General features: G+C 42.7%; 1 protein-coding gene across 1 annotated transcript in view; it reads right to left on the bottom strand.

The window, feature by feature from the left end:
• The window catches only part of CLUAP1 (clusterin associated protein 1), a 960,319-nt gene that overhangs the window by 436,691 nt on the left and 504,679 nt on the right, over positions 1–18,949 (bottom strand). The gene's annotated exons all lie outside the window — the stretch shown is intronic.

Below are 18,949 nucleotides of genomic sequence, written 5' to 3'. Positions count from 1 at the left end.
GACATCAGGGAAGAGGCGACAGCAACCAATGCCGGACCTAGACTTTGGAATACTGGCTGACTGCGAGTAGCCTGCCAGCAGGATAACCCAAGAGTAATGACTGCAACAGTGAAACACGATGAACATTCAGAATTACCTAGACATATTAAGGCTTTGCTGAGTCTAATTATGCTGGCTGCAAAAAAGCAATTACTAGAAAATGGAAATCAAAGTTTAAAGCAACTGTACTAGAAGTAGTGAATATAGTAACAGAGACAAAACAACTGGAACTGGGATCTTTAGAAAAGAGCAGGAGCAAATCACATAGAAAAACTGGGAATTGTGGGAACAATACATGCAGAGGAGGAACGAGATTTAAAAGACGGTAGGATTTGAATGTAATATCTGACTGACAATGACTGGACAGATCATAAGTGATGCATAATGTTTGCAGCTAAAATTATGTCAATATAGTTTGAGATGTTTAATGTTTGCAACTAAAATTATGTCAATATGGCTTGTTTTAATTTATGACGACAAAATCCAAATATCTAGTGCAGTGCGAATAACAAAAGACCAGGAACCAAATAGAAAACGCACAAAACAAGCCTGTATACGAACGTTTATTGCAGTAAAAACACACCAAGATTAAGTGCTTTCGTCTTTCACATAGAAGACTTCATCAGAATAAAGCACACTGATTCAAGAACCATTTTTATACCAGTACATATTACATAACAGATAAAATTGAGCCAATGGTATTGTCAAAAAAAGTCACATGTAAAATGGTCACGAGCAGTATTAAATACACAGGATGTTAATTTTCAAGTCAACTTAGCTTTTTACAAATAAAACGCTATTATATATTACTATTACTGTTAGATTTTTACTATTGTATATTAAATACTTTTAGCATATGTTTAAAAATGCAGGCACAGTAATGCATACGTGCAACGGATTCTATATTGGGAAATTGGATAGGGCGTTGAAAAGCAGAATCTATAAGCACGTATATGATGTTTAAAAAAAAAAAGGATACAAGTGCATTATATAGGCATTCCCTCACTTGTTCAAATTTTAAAAGTTTTAAATTTGGTATTTTGGATACTGTGGACATAGATTTGAGGTGGGGGGTGACTGGAAGAATTTAAGTAAAAAAGAGCTGGTTTGGCAACTCAGACTAGCAGCTAATTTTCCACCAGGTATAAATTATTCCTTGACAATACTTCCAGCCCTGAAACAAAAATCTATGAAACTAAGTATTTTAACATTTTTACATACATTACTGTGCCTGCATTTTTAAACATATACTGAAGGTATTTAATATATAATAGTGTTTTATTTGTAAAAAGCTTAGTTGGCTTGAATATTAACATCTTTTTTGACAATACCATGGCTCAATTTTATCTATTATGTAACATGTACTGGAATAAAAACGGTTCTTGAATCAGTGTACTTTATTCTGATGAAGTCTTCTATGTGAAAGACGAAAGCTCTTAATCTTGGTGCGTTTTTACTGCAATAAACGGAGTTCATATACAGGCTTGTTTGGTGCGTTTTCCATTTGGTTCCTTGTTTCCATTTATATAAATGTAAGACTGCCTATATCATACATGATAATTTAATAAAAATCTGTCTTTTGTGGTCTTCTGTGGTCCAGCCCCTGTGCTGGTGAAGTAGCTCCAAAAAATTTCCAAAAGAAGCGTCATCACGCAGGGACTTGGGGAAATGCACTCTTTCTTCAAGGTCAGTATCTATGGTGATGGATTCTTTTAGAGAATAAAAGTGCTTCCTCTTGCACTTCTTCCCCAAAGTCTCTCACTCTGACAAAGCAGAAGAAGAAGGAGAAGAGTGGGGTCACCCCCCTGAGGGGGCAGAATGGAGGCCTACTGAAGCAGTCTCACCAGGAACAGCCTGAAGACTGGTCAGTGGCACAAATGGAAAATGGAAGGGGGTGCCGGCAGGAGATATCCAACCCTTCTCTGACCAAAAACATCTTCTCTACAATATGAAAGGCAGAGGCCAAAGCATACATTCTGGATCCAAGGGTCCAGGAACCCATAGACTCTTAAGACAACCCCGAACCCAAAGGCACTGCTCTCTGACCTGATGTTGAGACTGAAGCTAAGCTATCTAAGGCTGAAACTCTGAGGAGGAGTGACAAACTGCAGACCCCAACCCTGAAACTCCAGCCTCGACACCATGGCTCTGAGGAGCTGACAGCCCTGAATAGATCGGGGTTGATGCACTTGTATCCAAGGAACATGACAGATGTACAGCACTGCAGGTTGTCGGATCCAATCTAGAGGGTGGAAACCACCAGATCCGAGGGGGTTGATGGAGGAAATCCAAAAGGCAGAGCTGAGGGTCCCAAAGTCTGTGGCTTTTCAGACCCAGTCTTGTGATCTGGGGGAGAAGCCTTAGGACCGACAAAAGAGCTAAAAGGTAAAAGGCCCTTAAGAATGAGTTTAGCCTTGCGCTAGTTCAAGCCCCAAGAGAGGAAGCTCTCAGAAAAAGAACACCCAGAGTCTAAGTGCTTCAGGCCCAAGCAATATACACACTTAGGTGAGCATCTTGACTGGGTAGTTTGTGCTCACAAGAGATGCATTTCTTAAACCCTCCCCCTTGTTCATATCCTAAAATAAACATACACACAGCTACTAAAAACTAAACTCTAGCATGGGGAAAAAGGGCAGGAAGGGCTGGAGAGAAATGGCTGACCTACCTAACCTTTGTGAAAAAAAGTACAGTTGTGTGCACTTAACACAAATGTAGATGTTCAAGTGTATTCACTGTTGCAGTCATCACACTTGGGTTGATTCCCAAAGCTGAAGAATGGGTGGAGGCAGTCAAGAAGAGTTGGGGCTGGCTAGTATGCCCTGCAGGACTACTGTTGCAAAGCCCGTCCTGGATTTGGAAAAGATAGGCAGGTGGTAATGCTTGGTGAAGGTATGAACAGAACTCCAAGTAGCAGCTCCCAGAATGTCCCTGGTAGGGACTCCTCTAAAAAAGGCTGTAGAGGTTGAAGTTGCCCTAGTGGAATGCATTCTGACCCCCTGAGGGGGTGGTTTCCCATGGTGTTTGTAACATAAATGGATACAGTGTGCTATCCATTTGGAGATGGTTTGTTTTGATAAAAGCTGACTAGTAACTGGTCAGATTTCCTAAAGGCTTAGTCCCTATCAAAGGTAGGATCTGCAGTCTGTGCACATCTCTGTCAGCATGAAAAATAATGAAGGGTTCCACAGCCATAAGTGCTTGTAGCTCAGACAGTCTTCTAGCTCCCTCTCAGGAACTGTTTGATGAGAGGGTGAGAGAAGACATGGCTCAGTGCTGTATTGAGCAGAGATGGCGGCTGTGCTGTATCCACTCCTTTAGTGTGAATCCAGGAACAATACCTTTTCAACATATCAGCATATAGGCTGGCCACTGGAGGAGAATTCAAGGAATAGTCAGGCTGCAAGGTTTAGGGTCTGCGATGCAAGATCTGTCCCTCTTGCTGAGTCAGGAGTGTTGGGATCTGAGGTAGGTGCCATTATATATTTATTTATTTTACATTTGTTATGAGAGGAAAAAATCAATTTATATACTGCTACAAAACCTAAAGTTCTCATACAGATTTTTCAAACATGCTAGCTTAAAAAGACAATTTTAGATTTTGAGTTTAGTTTCAATTCATTGTTCTTGTTTGGGGTTACAGGTCCTTTCCCTAAGTTGAAAGATTTAAGGGCTTCAAATATAGAGTAAGATCATTTGAGAATGGATTTGATTGTTTGGACAAGTAGCCTGTTTGATGAGCAAAGACAGCCTAGATTAGTGTAAGAATTTTTTTATTTTTTTTGCAGGGGTGTTGTCGGGTTGTTTGAGAATTTTAAATGCTTCTGTGAGTTGGTTCAGCTGGAGAAGGTTTGGTAGTTCTATCCAGCCAAGGTTTTTTTAGGTTAAGGCAGTGGTGTGTTCTATAGGGGGATGCCAGATGCAAATCTGGCAATATGATATAACAACACGAGAGTTTGTTAAGGTCAGATTTGTAAAGGTTAGTAAGCATGGGAGAGGCATATAGAAGGGTAGAGAGAAGCTTTGGCCATTGGAGTTGGAAAGATTTTACCCTGTACAGTGTCCCAAGTTTCTTCTTAACGTATTTAATGGTTTATCTAAGTTTATTGTCAATGGTAACTCCTAACTCCTTATCTTGAGTAATACTCTTGCAAGAAGAGGCAGAGGGGGAAATGCATAGATTGAGAGGTTTGCCCACTGGAAGGATAGAGCATCCACTTTCCAGACCTTGCTGTGAGGTACCCTGGTGCAGAACTTGCTGAGCTGGTGGTTGTAGTGGGAGGCAAACAGGTCCACCTTCGGGGTACCCCATTTCTGGGTCACAAGGCTGAAGGTGCTGTGGTTTAATTGCCACTTGTGTGGGTCTAGGAGATTTCTGCTTAAGTTGTCTGCCGGAGAGTTTTGGTTGCCTGGCAGGATTTGAGCTTGCAGGTGAATATGCATGGCTAAGGCCATGTTCCACAGGGTCATGGCTAGCTTGCAGAGTGGGTAAGAGTGGGTTCCCCCCTGCTTGTTGATGTAACACATCACTGTGGTGTTGTCAGTTTTGATTAGTTGGGGCCCCGGTGAGAGTAGGGATCTGAAAGCTGTCAGAGGGTGCTAAACAGCTAGCATCTCTTTTTGGTTGATGTGCAGATGAATTTGGTTTGGGATCAGGCATAGTCTGATGCATCTGTGGTTAAGGTCTGGGTGGTGTAGGGTTGTGTAAAGGGAAGTCTCTTGTTGTGGTTGCATGCTGCTAACCACCAAAAAAACTCTTTCCTTAGACAAGGTATTATAGGTATGATAGTTTCCAGGTCCTGAGAATGTTGGCATCAAAGACTTTTTGAGTACCATTGAAGTTTCCTCATATGCAGTTTGGCATATGGAATTAGAAGAATGCAGGAGGCCATGAACCCCAGAGCCTGCAGGATTTTCCTTGCGGACAGCTGGGTTCTGGTGGCCATTTGAGCAAAGTAGCCTGTCAGATAGGCTTGTTTTTCTGGAGTAAGGAATGCCATCTGGGATGCTGTGTCCAAGCTTGCTCCCAGGAATACAATTTTTTGACTATGGACTAGTTTGGATATCAGGTCCTTTACAAATGTCAGGTGCTGCAACAGCTTTTCCTGACTGTCTGCCTGAATCAGACAATCATCCAAGTAAGGGTAAATTTGAATATTTCTCTGTCTGCAGTAGGCAATGGCTGGAGCCAGGCATTTTGTGAAAACTCTGGGAGAGTGGATAAGCCAAAGAGAAGTGCAGAGAACTGATAATGCATAGATCCTGCCCTGAAATGTAGATATTTCCTGCAGGAGTCCCTGATTGGGATGTGCAAATAGGCCTCCTTTAGGTCTAGGGTGGCTAACCAGGCATCTTTGGACAGCACAGGGAGAAGCTGCTGTAGGGTGAGCATTTTGAATTTTGGTACCACCAGGAAGGTGTTTAGAATGGATAGATCTAAGATTTTTCTGGGTACCAGGAAAAGTCTGGAATACAAACCTTGGCCTATCTGTTCTGCAGGAACAGGCTGAATTGCCCTTATGGAGAGTAGGGACTGAACTTGGTTTTGTGGCTCTGCCCACTGGTTTGGAGGAAGGTCTGGGAACCCTTTTGGGCTTGGAATAAAATTTGTACCCCTGGGATACTATGTTGAGGACCCATCGATTGTTGGTGATGGAGGTCCAGGCTTTGCATTTTTGGGCAAGATTGGGCAGAGGTGAGGGGGTGGCTTAGAACTCCCTGCTTTAGAAGTGGAGGTACTCCATTGCTTAGATCTCTGCACACCCTGAGACTCTAATCTGGGGGTTCTGTTTCCCCTGGGTCTAGTTTGAGATGGCCTTGAGGGGGCTGGAAAGGACCAAAGTTTTGAGGGGCAATGCCACTGAATCTTGGAGGCTGCAATTGCAAAAAAATCTTTGACTGTCTGCATAGACTTAGCCTTTTCTTCCATCTTTTTTAAAACCTCTTCTGCTTTGGTGCCAAACAGATTGTCCTTGTTCAGAGGAGCGTCCAATAATTTTGATTTGACATGGTCTGGCAAGGTCTGCTCCTTAATCCAGGCATGCCTTCTAAGCACAGAACCTGTGACTGCTGCCCTGCAAGATGCTTCTAGGGCGTCAAACCCACATTGCATTTCTGCATAGTCAGGAAAGGTAGATAATTTTTGCTTAATAAGTTCCATAATATATTGCTGGTATTTCAGCATGTGGAACTAACAAATTCAATGTTCTAATGGCAACAGTTGCAGAGGTGTATACTTTTTTACCCCATCTGTTTATTCCTTTAGGTCTTTGGGAGATGACCTCGTCAGGGGACTCTCTGTAGTACCTGTCAGGTTTCCTTGGAGCAGAAGGTAAAGTATCAGGAGTTAGACTGGATTCCATAAAGACATCATCAGAACAGGAGGGATAGCTAGATAATCCTGGCATTCCCAATGGAAATGGGTTTCACCAAAGAAAAATCCTCTGAAGGGAGGCAGAAGGAATGGCTTCCTCTGCATCTGGCTGGCTTCCCTACTCAGCATGATCAGGACTTCTGCTATTTTAAGCATCTGAGATTGTAAGAACTGAAGATGCAAAAGAAGTAGTCAGTTTGTGTCCAATATCAGTAGTGCCTGCAAATCCATCAAAGCGGGCATCAAGTGACTCACTGTCTGTCTCTGTCTTTATCCTTACATTTTCGGTAATCAGATGGCTTACCAAAGCCATTTCCAGAGTACGGGAGATCAAGACGAAATTTAGCTACAATAAGGGCCGATGATGAATAGTTTGGGTGTTGAACAAAACACAAAACTCTGGGCCTAAACAGGTGATGCAGTAAGAATGGAAATCGGTGTGGTATTTGCTTTCCACAGGTGGTAATTGTTAAACTTTTTCTGATCGGTTAGACCAAGAAAAAAAGACTTCAAGATTATTCAAAACTCATTCTGCTTTGGGCTCCTCAGCAAGAAAGACTGGTGTAATGGCGTTGGCTGCCTGTTTTTATATTCCTGCCGTCCTGATGTCAGTCCTGAAGCGACAGCAACCGACGCAGAAATACTAAGCCTCTGTTATTCTGGCTGACTGAGGGCTACCCCTGGCAGGATAACCCAAGTGTGATGACTGCAACAGTGAAACATGAAGAACATCTACCACATACAAAGCTAGCACTCCTAGCAAAAAAAAAAATTGGGGGGAAAAAAACAGAAAAAGGCACGTAACCAAGGACCAAGTTGCAGACCATGAATGGCAGCAAACTGGATCTGGGGAGTTGATAGAGTAACAGGGGAGTTATGGGTAAGGGAGGTGGAGCTAAGTCGAGCTGAAAGGCTTTAGAAATCATCCAGTGTTGGATCTGAAGTCCCACTGTTTGAATACAGATGAAGCAGACAATGCTGGATCACACAGTTTCCTCAGACAAGTAATTTTAGTGGAATGTTTTCCCCAGTGGGGAACTTATAAGCTAGATGACAGACATTTCCACACAGACCACCAAAGGAGTGCATTCTGTCAGTACTAAAAGCTTTGATTAATTTGTCACTCTGTCTTTACAATGGAGCTACCCCTGAGCTCCTGACAGACAGCATGGAAGGCACCATTAAGCTTTAAAGCTGGCCAGTCTCTGAGGCAAGATCCATATTTTGACAGATACTTGCCGACTAACATGCACAGTTTTGTAGATTAATATTGCTTTGAAATAGAGTGAAAATACTTCCAAAAACTGCATAGATTAAACAATATCCCAAAACAGCTGTGTGCTGCACATTTGTATTATACAACACTAAAAAGCCTTCAAATAGGTGAGCAGCTATCTCAATATATTGGGTCTGTTTTTGATGCTTACAGATGTATAAACTATTGTTTGACCATAACCTAGTAACTTTTTTGCAAATAAAATAGAAATTTTCTCTTACAAATCTTCAGCACAAAATCAGCATCTCCAGATGATACTAACACCAATGTAAGTTACTGTGTAATGAAAATATCTGTATTTTACACTTTTTGTAACTCGCAATTTCGGAGATACTGCAATTCATATCAGATGCATTTTCAAAACAGGAGTTTTGCAGAAAAGAAGGTCTCAGGATGCAGTTTCCTGGTTTAGAAGACCTCAGGAAATGAGGGGATTAATTAGCCTCTTGATCCTCAGGAATGAATGAGTTAACAATCCTTTATTGATACATATCTAATTGAAGGAAGATTCCTTGTTACCATAAGTGGTATAATAGTGGAATTATACAAAAGACAGTAAGTTTGTTAGCATGATGTCTAAGATTTTGTCATCCCTAGTATGAGTTCATACTATTTGTTCCAAGTTATGTTGATTAACATAGTCAATTAATACCTGGGTCTGTTTTCTCATACTTTTCTGATGTTAACTAGTTCACCCACTCAGTATTTGTGTTGTTCATATGGCCACTAACCTTTACATCTTAGAGTTTACTTGGGAAATTCTTATGCTTAGCGGAGTATAGTAATATGTAGATAGATTCCTATAATATAGTTTGTACCACCCACTGATGTTAACTGCTGCACGAGTAATTTCTAATCTTGAGTTGACTTCTTGGCTTCTGTTATGTTTACTACAAATACTGAAACATCACTGTGACTTCCCCCTCTGGGCCAGTAATCAAGGAGCCTGAATCCTCACCATTGACACTGGAGAAAGAAGTTCACCTGGAACAAAAATAGATACACACAGTATTTCCACATGGAGCTCTCTACATCAAGCGTAATTTCCCTTAAAGGCATACAGGGAACACACTCAAGTCAGGGGTCTGGGTTTCTCTCTCTCTCTCTCTCTCTCTTCAGGTCCCCAGTAAAACTGCCCAGTGGCACACACACCTGGAAAAGGCTGACATATTTACTAGCTATGGCTCCTTCTGCCCAGACTATAAGGTAGTTACTGCTACCAGACACTTCACAGCCAGCTACGCTAAGGCTCTTACAAGAGTATCGAATTATACTAAGTGAAATTAATACTAGTACTAATGGTAGTGTTTTGACCAATGTAGTAAGGCTTTCAGGAGTGGCCAAAGTCTCACTGAATAAATATATGTACTCTCAAAGCTTAAAATATTCTCTAAAGGACCAGCCACAACAAAACGTTTAAATATTTTTAATAATAAAAACATGAAATTACTAAATATCTATTTAAAATAAACAGCAGCGTTGCGCTTGCAGGAGATATTACAATAACAAGCATGAATACATTTACAGAGATGCACTAAAAAACATACTTAACTAATCTCACTATAGTCTCCCGACTGATCTAAAGTATTACTATTGCCTGGTCACTTACTAGAGCAAGGCAAGATGAAGTAGGTGAGTGGTCTTCGTTCTTTGTCAGGTTCCAAACAGACTGCTCAGAGATGTCAGTCTCATCTAGTATTAAAACACCAGTTTTGGCCTAGATTACAGAATATCACACACATCTGGTCATCTGACTTCTGGTTCCCATACTATCCCCTTTCCTAGAAACTGACCCAGAACCTCACACGTGTCAATAATACACACACAGAACTTTGCTAAGATCTGTTGCAGCTTTTGGAAGTCATAAAACAATAAAACACTTCCACTCTTCCTACATGAGCTAATAAACCATTCTCTGGCACAGACATTTAATCTCTGGCTGCAATCAGAACTGTAAGACACAATCTTTATGGTCTAAATTAACTAAGTTAATTTCATACCATTTTTCAAAGTTAGCTGGAACTGAGTTTAACTTCTTCGCTTCCAGTATCCTCAGCTATATTCATTTCCACAGTTCATCAATACAGTCTGACATATATGTGTATTTCTTTTCTGTCCAGCAGTAAACACTGTTGATACATTTTTAACACCAGCAGCTTTACAAATACATTTTTCAACAAAAGCAACTGTACAAATCAGTTTGATATACAAATGACATACAATTCCAGCTGTGCTGGCATATGTTTCACATCCACTGCCATACTTATCCTGGCACAGTTGGCAATACCTCACATTGTCACAACCACAGAGGTCTCCCCTATTGAATATGCAATGTGAAAAAGATGCACATTTATTTACTTACTTGCTTACAATTTATTGACTGGGGTAGACCACAGATACAAAAGAAATGTTTTCAGGGTCAGACTATGAAAAGAGAATACAAAACAATTGTAGAAAAATAGTAGTTTACAGTACAGATGAGTACAATTACAGTGTTAAGTACGTAAATATATTAGAAGAACATCATAGAAGTCTAACGTAATGAGTGTCTAATAAAATTTATAGCAGGTGAAAACATTATCACAACACAGTAGAAGTCTAAATATGAATTTTCCTAATATTAAAGTACATACAATTCTATTTACAGAATGATTGCAAGTTAATTTAGGTTATACTGGCACAATGATAAAGTGGATTGTGGAGGCCAGGTAGAACAGTGAGTAAAGTACAATACTGGGAAGTGTGTACTGTGAGGGTAGGGAAATGTTGGAGGGTGGGAAGGAGAGTTAGTATAGAGCAGTGTACAGGATAGAGAGCACAAAGAGAGAGAGGTTAATCTCGCATTGATGTCTTAGTATAAGTTATGCTACATAAAGGAGGATATTTATTTTAGGTTTGGTACTGGGGATGTGAAACAAAGTTCAGGGATTAGACCAAGCAGATGCAAAAGTATATGAAGTGTAGTGTGGTTTCTAAGTGATCTTTGAAGTTATGCCTTAATGTCCTGTTTTGTGGGACTGTGGAGACTTTTTGTCTTGGGCCAAACATAACACATTCAATATAAATAGAAGTTATGTCCTTACCATAACGTTCCATGTGGAGTGTTCATCTCGCCTTTGTTCTTACACATGGGTTCGGAGCCGATCCTCGGCTCCGTGTCGGCCGCTTGCAAGCTCTGCATCGAGAAGAAGCTCGAGACAACCTAATACCCACAATCCCCCTCTGCCTTTACCTCAGATCTAGTTTGCAAGCAAACCAGCAGTCAGAGAGAGAAAACACTCATGCCAATATCACATATGCACAGAAACTAAGAGTCTATATATATACATATATATATATATATACATGTCAACCATATATACAACAACTGCAATGCAGAAGCAGAATGCCCCAGACCAGGCACCAAACTGAACGTTCTTCCTAAGGGTGGGAGGGTGGGAATGTAAGAACAAAGGCGAGATGAACACTCCACATGGAACGTTATGGTAAGGACATAACTTCTATATGTGATAGTGTTCAATCTCGCCGTTTGTTCTTACACATGGGTAGCGTCCCTAGCTCCTTGTTCCTGAGGAACTCATGGAAGGACGTTCTTGAGCACAGTGGAACCAAAGGTTGCCCTATCCCTAGAAACCTTGTCTACCTTATAATGAGAAATGAATGTATGTGGTTTAGACCAAGTAGCAGCCGCACAAATAGCGTCTAGTGGTAGGCGAGCTGCATGAGCCAGGGATGTAGACACTGACCTTGTGGAATGTCCTTTGGGTTTGTGCAACAGAGTTTGATCTGAAGAATCATAGACCTAGATGATACAATCAGTTAACCACTTAGAAAGAGTTCTTTTAGTAACCGCTACTCCTTTTCTGTTATCAGCAAAGGCTACAAAAAGTTGATCAGATTTCCTGTGATCGTTTGTTCTATCCAAGTAAAACCTTAGTTGTCTGTGGACATCTAATTTGTGTAACATATACTCCATTTTATTGGAGTGATTCTTGAAGAAAGTGGGTAATTCAATGGACTGATTAATATTGTTAATAGAACAAACTTTAGGAAGGAAGGATGAATTAGTGCTAAGAGAAACTCTGCCAAAGTGAAAGATCAAATAAGGGTGTTTAATGGAGAGAGCTTGAAGTTCAGATACTCGCCTAGCGGATGTAATGGCTACCAAAGAGAGAGTCTTCCACGACAAAAATTTCAATGGGCAAGAGGAGGCTGGTTCAAAGGGGGCAGCATCAACTTAGATAATACAAGTTTAGACTCCAAGGTGACGAGGAGATCTAATTGGTGGTCTAATATGAAAAGACCCTTTTAAAAGGCTTTACAAAGTCTGTGGGCCATAACAGGAGCCCCACATTCTTCCACATGGAAATTAGAAATGGCAGCCAATTGAACTCTTAATGTGGCAGGAGAAGCACCCTGATGGAACAATTCTGTTAAAACTCTAATATTTTATTCAAAGGAGCTATAACAGGGTCCACTTGCTGTGTATTTGCCCAGAATACAAAGCTTCCATTTACTAGTATATGTTTTAGTAGTGGAAGCTTTATGAGAAGCCACTAATATATTCTGAACTGCAGGTGAAAGAAGATCAGACCTGGCTAAGTTGGGAATTGGAGCAGCCAAGCTGCTAGATGGAGGGACAAGAGCGGGTGGGGAGCCCTGATGAGTGAGTCAATAGATCTGGCTCTGGGTCCAGGATCCAGGGTCCCCGAATGCAGTGTGTCATGAGGAAGGGGAACCAAATTTGACGAGACCAGAATGGGGCAATGAGGATTATCGTCCTGTGTAGGTTTGTTGGCTTTCTGGAGAAACTTTGTGATCAGGGGGAAGGGAGGAAATGCGTACAGGAGACCCGGGGGCCAATCGTGAATCAGTGCGTCCCTGGGGACTTCCCCTGGAGGGGGTAATAGGGCAAAGTAGCTCCTGCATTTGGCGTTCATTGGAGACGCAAACAGATCGCAGGAAGGCTGGCCCCACGCGAAAAATCTTTTTCGCAACTGACTGTTTTAGGGACCACTCGTGCGGTAACAGTATTGCTCTGCTCAGCCTGTCGGCTATGACGTTGGATGACCCCGGGATGTTATCAGAAAGCGACCCGTGGACTCCGCCCATTGCCAGATTCTCATGGCCTCTCTGCATAGCTGATAGGACTTGGTTCCCCCTTGCTTGTTTATGTACCAGACTACAGACATGTTGTCCGTCTGAACTGCAATAGTTCCCAGAGGAAGAAGGGGAGCAAAGTGTTGCAACGCTAGAAACACTGCCCTCAACTCTAGAACATTGATGTGCAGATTGTACTCTAAATTGGTCCATTTGCCTTGGACTGTCTGTCCCTGAAAGATGCCCCCCCACCCTATCAGGGAAGCGTCCGTGGTCACCGTAGCTGTCGGGGGTAGCACAAATGGTCTCCCCTTGGAAAGGTTGCAAGTCTGAAGCCACCAGTTTAGGTGTGATTTGCATGTGTTCGTTATAAGAATCTCGTGTGTCAGAGGTAGTTGTTGGAACGACCATTGTGCAAACAGTAGCCATTGTAGGACTCTCATGTGCAGTCTTCCCAAGGGTATTGCAATAAGAGAAGCTGACATGAGTCCCAAAACCTTCAGTACCAGTTTTGCTGGGGATTTCCTGGACAAAAGAAGAAGACGATGTGAGTCTGAAGTGAAAGTATCCTTTCTGGAGGAAGTCTTAGAATTAACTGATGTGTATCTAATTCCGCTCCTATGAATAAGATACGCTGTGATGGCTGTAGTAAGGATTTTCGAAGTTTACGGAAATTCCGAGGTGAACACACAGTTGAAGAGTGTAGTCTCTGGCCTGTACTAGTTGACGCTGGGTGGTGGCAGAAAGGAGCCAGTCGTCCAGATACGGAAACACCTGGAATCCTAGGCATCTCAAGTGAGACGCTACCACTGCCATGCATTTGGTGAAGACCCTGGGGGCTGAGGTCAGACCAAAGGGCAGGGCTCGAAACTGAAAGTGACTGGCACCCAGCCGGAAGCGCAAATGATCTCTGGATGCCCTGGCCATTTTGATGTGGTAGTATGCATCCTTCAGATCTATTGAGCACATCCAGTCGTCCTTCTGTAAGAATGGAAGGATCAATTGAAGCGTGACCATTCAATCGACCATTCGAAGGTATTGAGGTCGCTTAGGTCCAGAATGGGCCTCCAGTCCCCTGTTTTCTTTGGAACTAAAAAGAACCTTGAGTAAGTTCCGAATCCTCTTTGGTCCGCTGGGACTGGTTGGATGACTCTTTTTTCTAGCAGCTTTGAAATTTCTATAGCTGCTGGCTCTCGCAGATGGGGCGGCACATCTGGGAGTCTTTTCTTTGGAATGGGATAGGATAGAAATGGTATATTGTAACCTCTGGTAACCACGCTTTTTACCCACTTGTCTGTAGTTATGTTTTGCCAGGCCTGAGGGTATAAAGCTAAGCGACCCCCGACTGCCTCCAGAGCAGGACAGTCGGGCCTCCTCTCAGGAGTGCTGGAAAGGTTTACCAGGAGTGTATCCCTGTCACCTTGATTCTGCGGACCCCTCTGCCGCCAGGGCGGCGTCTTCCACCTCTGCCCCTCCTCTGCCTCTAGAAGGCATCACCCTGTGTGCCTGGGAAAGATCCTTGGGGTTTTCAAACCACATTTTTCCACCACGTTGCCCTTTGGGGTACGGTCTGGATGGGGTGGAAAATGGACTCCGACAGCAGAGTCTTTCCCTCCTGCTCACACCGGTAAGGGTCTCCTTTACTTTGGGGCCAAAAGAGTGGCACCGTCAAATGGGGCGTTAGTAAAGGAAGACTTGAAGGCTTCCGAATGAACATAAGCGCATCCAGGATTGTCTAAGAGCAATCGCTGAAGTTGCTGCCCTACTCGAACCTTCAGCTGCGTAAGAGATCAGCCTCATGGACGAGTTCACAATGGATGTAAGGGTATTAAGTTGCGCTGTCACTTTCTCTGAGACAGCAGCATCTGTAGTACCCTGGAGGGTATCTCCCAACTCTTTGACTAGATCCCTCTGTAGTCGTGTAAAGTGGGTCAAATAGTTCAGGGATCGCATGGAAAAAGCCGCTGAACTAAAAATGCGCTTCCCATACCTGTCCATAGTCCTAGAATCTTTATTAGGGGATGGACAGATGAGGAAGATTCCGACATCTCCTTTTCGTGGCCGCTGCCACCACCATAGCCCACTGGAACTCCTTTTGTCAAGTAAGTCTTGTCCTGGGGTGCAGTGATATACTTATTAGGCTTCCTAGGGACTGGTTCCACTGTGTCAGGAGCCTCCCACCCTTCGAGCAATAAGTTCCATTAATTCATCAAGGGCGGAGTGACCCAGGAGGAGGAAGGGCGAGCACCAAATGCCTTCAGCAAACTGACTCATCCTCAGAAGGGGAGGGACTGCCAGTCACCTCTCTGTTTCAGGATCTCCAATATGTCAGAAAAGAGACATCTTCTGAAGGTGACTTAGGGGACCCTTCTGACTCATCCAAGTCAGTATCGGATGTCAAAGATTCTTGTGGAGAATCTAAGTGTCTCCTCTTACACAATCTTTTCCTAGGGACTTCTTCGTGGGGAGCATCCGAGGAAGAGGGGGCACCCTCCAGGGGTGGCTGAGACACCGGTGCTCGATGCTTGGATGTGGCCGTGGGTGCAGAGGAGGATAACGGACCTTTATGGGGAGGAGAGGTTGCTTCTACTGATGTGGTTGTCTGGGTAGACAACACCTTCCTCATGAGATCGAAGGCCCCCGGGTCCCGAGGCGAAGAATCTCCCGGTTCAAGAAATGGGAAGAATCCCGAGACAGGCACGAAGGCATCGACCCGAGGACGGAGCCGAATCGATCCGCCGAGGCCCGAGGGAAGAGTCGGAACCGAACGCCGGTTCGACTCTCGCCCCGGAACCAAGGACAGATCGTCGGCTCGAGACTCCGTACCGGATCCGACGGAGTCGAGGTGAGAGGAACAGACCGAGAAAGGACGGCTCTGGACCCGAGGGCTCCACAATCAGAAGATCAACCTCTTCCGCTCCAAAGACTGGACAGGTCTCGGAGGAGGAATGGATGGAGACAATGGGAGGCCTTCAAGTTTCGACACCAACTGGGTGGAAACCGAAATAAGCTTGGATAGGGCCGAATGCTCCAATAACTTCTGCACCACGATCCACATCGATATCGGAGAGCTTAGAAGAAGACGGGTCGAAGGAACCAAGACGGAGCCGACCTCAATAGTGTCGGGAGGGAGCTCCATCACCGGTTCCAAGACTCGAGGCTCGGGAACTGACAACAGTTGAACACTCGGCCCCGAAGTCTGTGGAACCGGTGATCTAACTTTACTCTAAGAGCTCGGAGCCGATGACTTGGGCTCAGACGTCTTCGATTCCTTCGAGGATTTGGATGCCTGGTCTGAAGCATCCAGAGCCTCCTGAAAGGAAGGTTTTAATAACCCCCTGTCCATGAGTTTCCTGCGCCTATCTGTCATGACCCTCCCACTAAAAGAGTGACAAATTGAACAGTCCTCTTGTAAGTGGAGAGGGCCAAGGCAGTAGACACAGGAACTATGGTTGTCAGTAACTGACATTTTTGGCCACACTGGCAACGTTTAAAACCTGATTTAATTTTCTCAGACATCTTAAAGAAAAACAGGTAAGAGAAAAAGGGTCAAGTCCAGTAGAGACAAATCCAGTAAATATGTCAATCCGATATACAAGTCAGTCCGTTGTCAAAATCAAGTAAGGTGGAAGGCCGAAAAACTCTAATAAGTTTAATTAAACTTAACGGTACCGAGTATTTCTACCTTACCACACACACATACACTATGTCACCAAATAGTACTTTTAGAATAAATTTTTCCTGAAAAATAACAATAATAAAAGTTATTTCTTATCTGAAGTTGCTCGAGCTCGATCCCAGTGATGCGAACGCAGCAGCGGCAAACTAGATCTGAGGTAAAGGCAGAGGGGGATTGTGGGTATTAGGTTGTCTCGAGCTTCTTCTCGATGCAGAGCTTGCAAGCGGCCGACACGGAGCCGAGGATCGGCTCCGAACCCATGTGTAAGAACAAACGGCGAGATTGAACACTATCACATTATACTTTTTGGATCTTGACACCATCAAGTTTCAATAATGGTATATATGTGTGTGTGTGTGTGTGTGTGTGTGTGTGTGTGTGTGTGTGTGTGTGTGTGTGTGTATACATATATGTATAACCAAATGCATATAGTATATAGGATTTTTATCCTTTTTAGGCACCTTTTTTCTGAGAATGTACTTCGGGTTCTGCAGGAGGCCAGGAAACCCACTACCCGCAAATCTATTTGTCCAAATGGAAGAGATTTTCTTTTCGGGGTCTAACTCGTAACTTGGATCCACTTTCTGTGGAAATTCCTTTGTTTCTCTCTTATGTTTGTAAATTGCTCCATGATGGGTTGGCATACTCTTCAGTTTATTTATTTATTAACATTTGATTACTGGGAAAGTCCAACTGGGTAGGAGCCTGTTTCCAGTGAAAGCTAGGTGAGAAAAGCTCTAAATTATCACAAAACATTTTAAGAACAATACTTTTAAAATTTTCAAAAATAAAACAAAAACATCTATGGTTTAAACAGTTACAACAAATTAGATGTTATATAAAAACTTTGGTTAAGAATCTATACAATGTATATGACAATCACTTAATATTTAGAGAAGTTTTAGACAATTTGTAGAGAAAATGAAGCTAAGTTAGTCTAACAGAAATATGAATTGTAATATGGGAAGAACAGTCTTATGGTATAGTTAGAGAGAAAGTCAGAGAAGAGTGATAGCAGTAAAGAAGAGAAGAAGGGAGAGTAAGGAGGTATAAGGAAGGTACTTGTTCACATTTAGGGATATAGTTTATCCTGATTTTGAGCAAGAACATAGTCAGATTTTAGCAGTCTTTCACAGTGGTTTAGAAAGATGGGAGGGAAAGTGTAAACCCGACAGATATAGGTAAGGAGTTCCAGGCCTTAGCAACCTTGTACAAGTACAGACAATGCCCAGCAGATTTGCCATGCTTGTAGACAGACAGGAGTTTTTGGTCACTGGATCACAATGACCAACTAGGGACATAGTTGTGTAGACTGTTTTTTAGTGCTGGACAGGCAGATGGATGCTGGATAATTTTATAGATGGTAAAAAGTTGTGTATGTATTAGTTGATGTGGCAGTTCTAACCACTTTAGGCTTTTCAGTGCTATACAGTGGTGGGTTCTGAAAGCGGTATTTGTTCTAGCATTTTTCAAGTTTTAATTTTTGTGAATCCTGGATGTTAGTAAGGATGGGAGCATCATAAAGAAGAGTGGAGAGGAGATAAGTAGTGGCAAGTGTAGTTTTAGTTGCATCAGTGCGAAAATTTTTGGCTCTGTAGAGCATCCCTAGTTTCTGATGAGTTTTTCTTATGCAATTTTGTATATGCAGGTCGATTTATAAGTAAGATCAATCAGTTTATAGCCAGAACAAAGCAATTAACAAAAAGATGCAAGTAAAATAGGTTTTCTGTCATTTTCTGAGACTAAATAACTAGCATATGCAGTACAGTCTACTGGTCAAGCAAAAGGGGACAGTGGCCAACGTAGTAGGAGGTCCTTAGAGTGCATGGACTATTTCACAGACTTACAATCACAGAGCAGGCATGCATTTAACTGATTAAAATTAAGATGCAGCAAGGTTATTCATGATAAATATGCTTACATTAAACAATGACAAATTCTCAGTAAACTTTTAAACAATCACAAAATTGTCAGTAAACTTGTAGGTGTAGGGCCTTTTTGCAAAAGCCCGGCTTTCAGCTATTTCTGATCATCTACCTTTGGCTCCTGCTTTGGCTTCTAGATTTGAGGTAAAATGATTCCTTAATGGCGTCCTTCATATTAGGCTTCTCAGGAAGCCTATTCATCCTTCCTGGACCTTAATTTTGTTCTTAAAAAATTGACTCAGGCTCCTTTTGAGCCTGCAGCTTCAGCTTCCTTACCATACTGTACTTGGAAGACTGTTCTTTTGCCCTTTACTTCAGCTAGATGGGTGTCTGAGCCTCAGGCCCCTTATGGCTGTCCCTCCTTTTTTTAGTTTCTCATAGGAACAGGGCGTCTCTTCATACTAATCCTTCTTTAATGCCCAAGGTGGTTTATGAGCTGTCTCTTAATCAGTCTGTTCGGATGCCCATTTTTTTCCCCTTCTCCACAGTTTGCTACTGAGAAGATTCTTCACACCTTCAATTTGCACAGACAACTTGGGCATCATTTAGATAAAACTAAA

This window comes from Protopterus annectens, chromosome 12.part0 (assembly GCF_019279795.1).
Source record: "Protopterus annectens isolate FY-2018-M chromosome 12.part0, PAN1.0, whole genome shotgun sequence".
NCBI lineage: Eukaryota > Metazoa > Chordata > Ceratodontiformes > Protopteridae > Protopterus > Protopterus annectens.
This window is presented reverse-complemented; position numbering and strand designations above follow the sequence as displayed.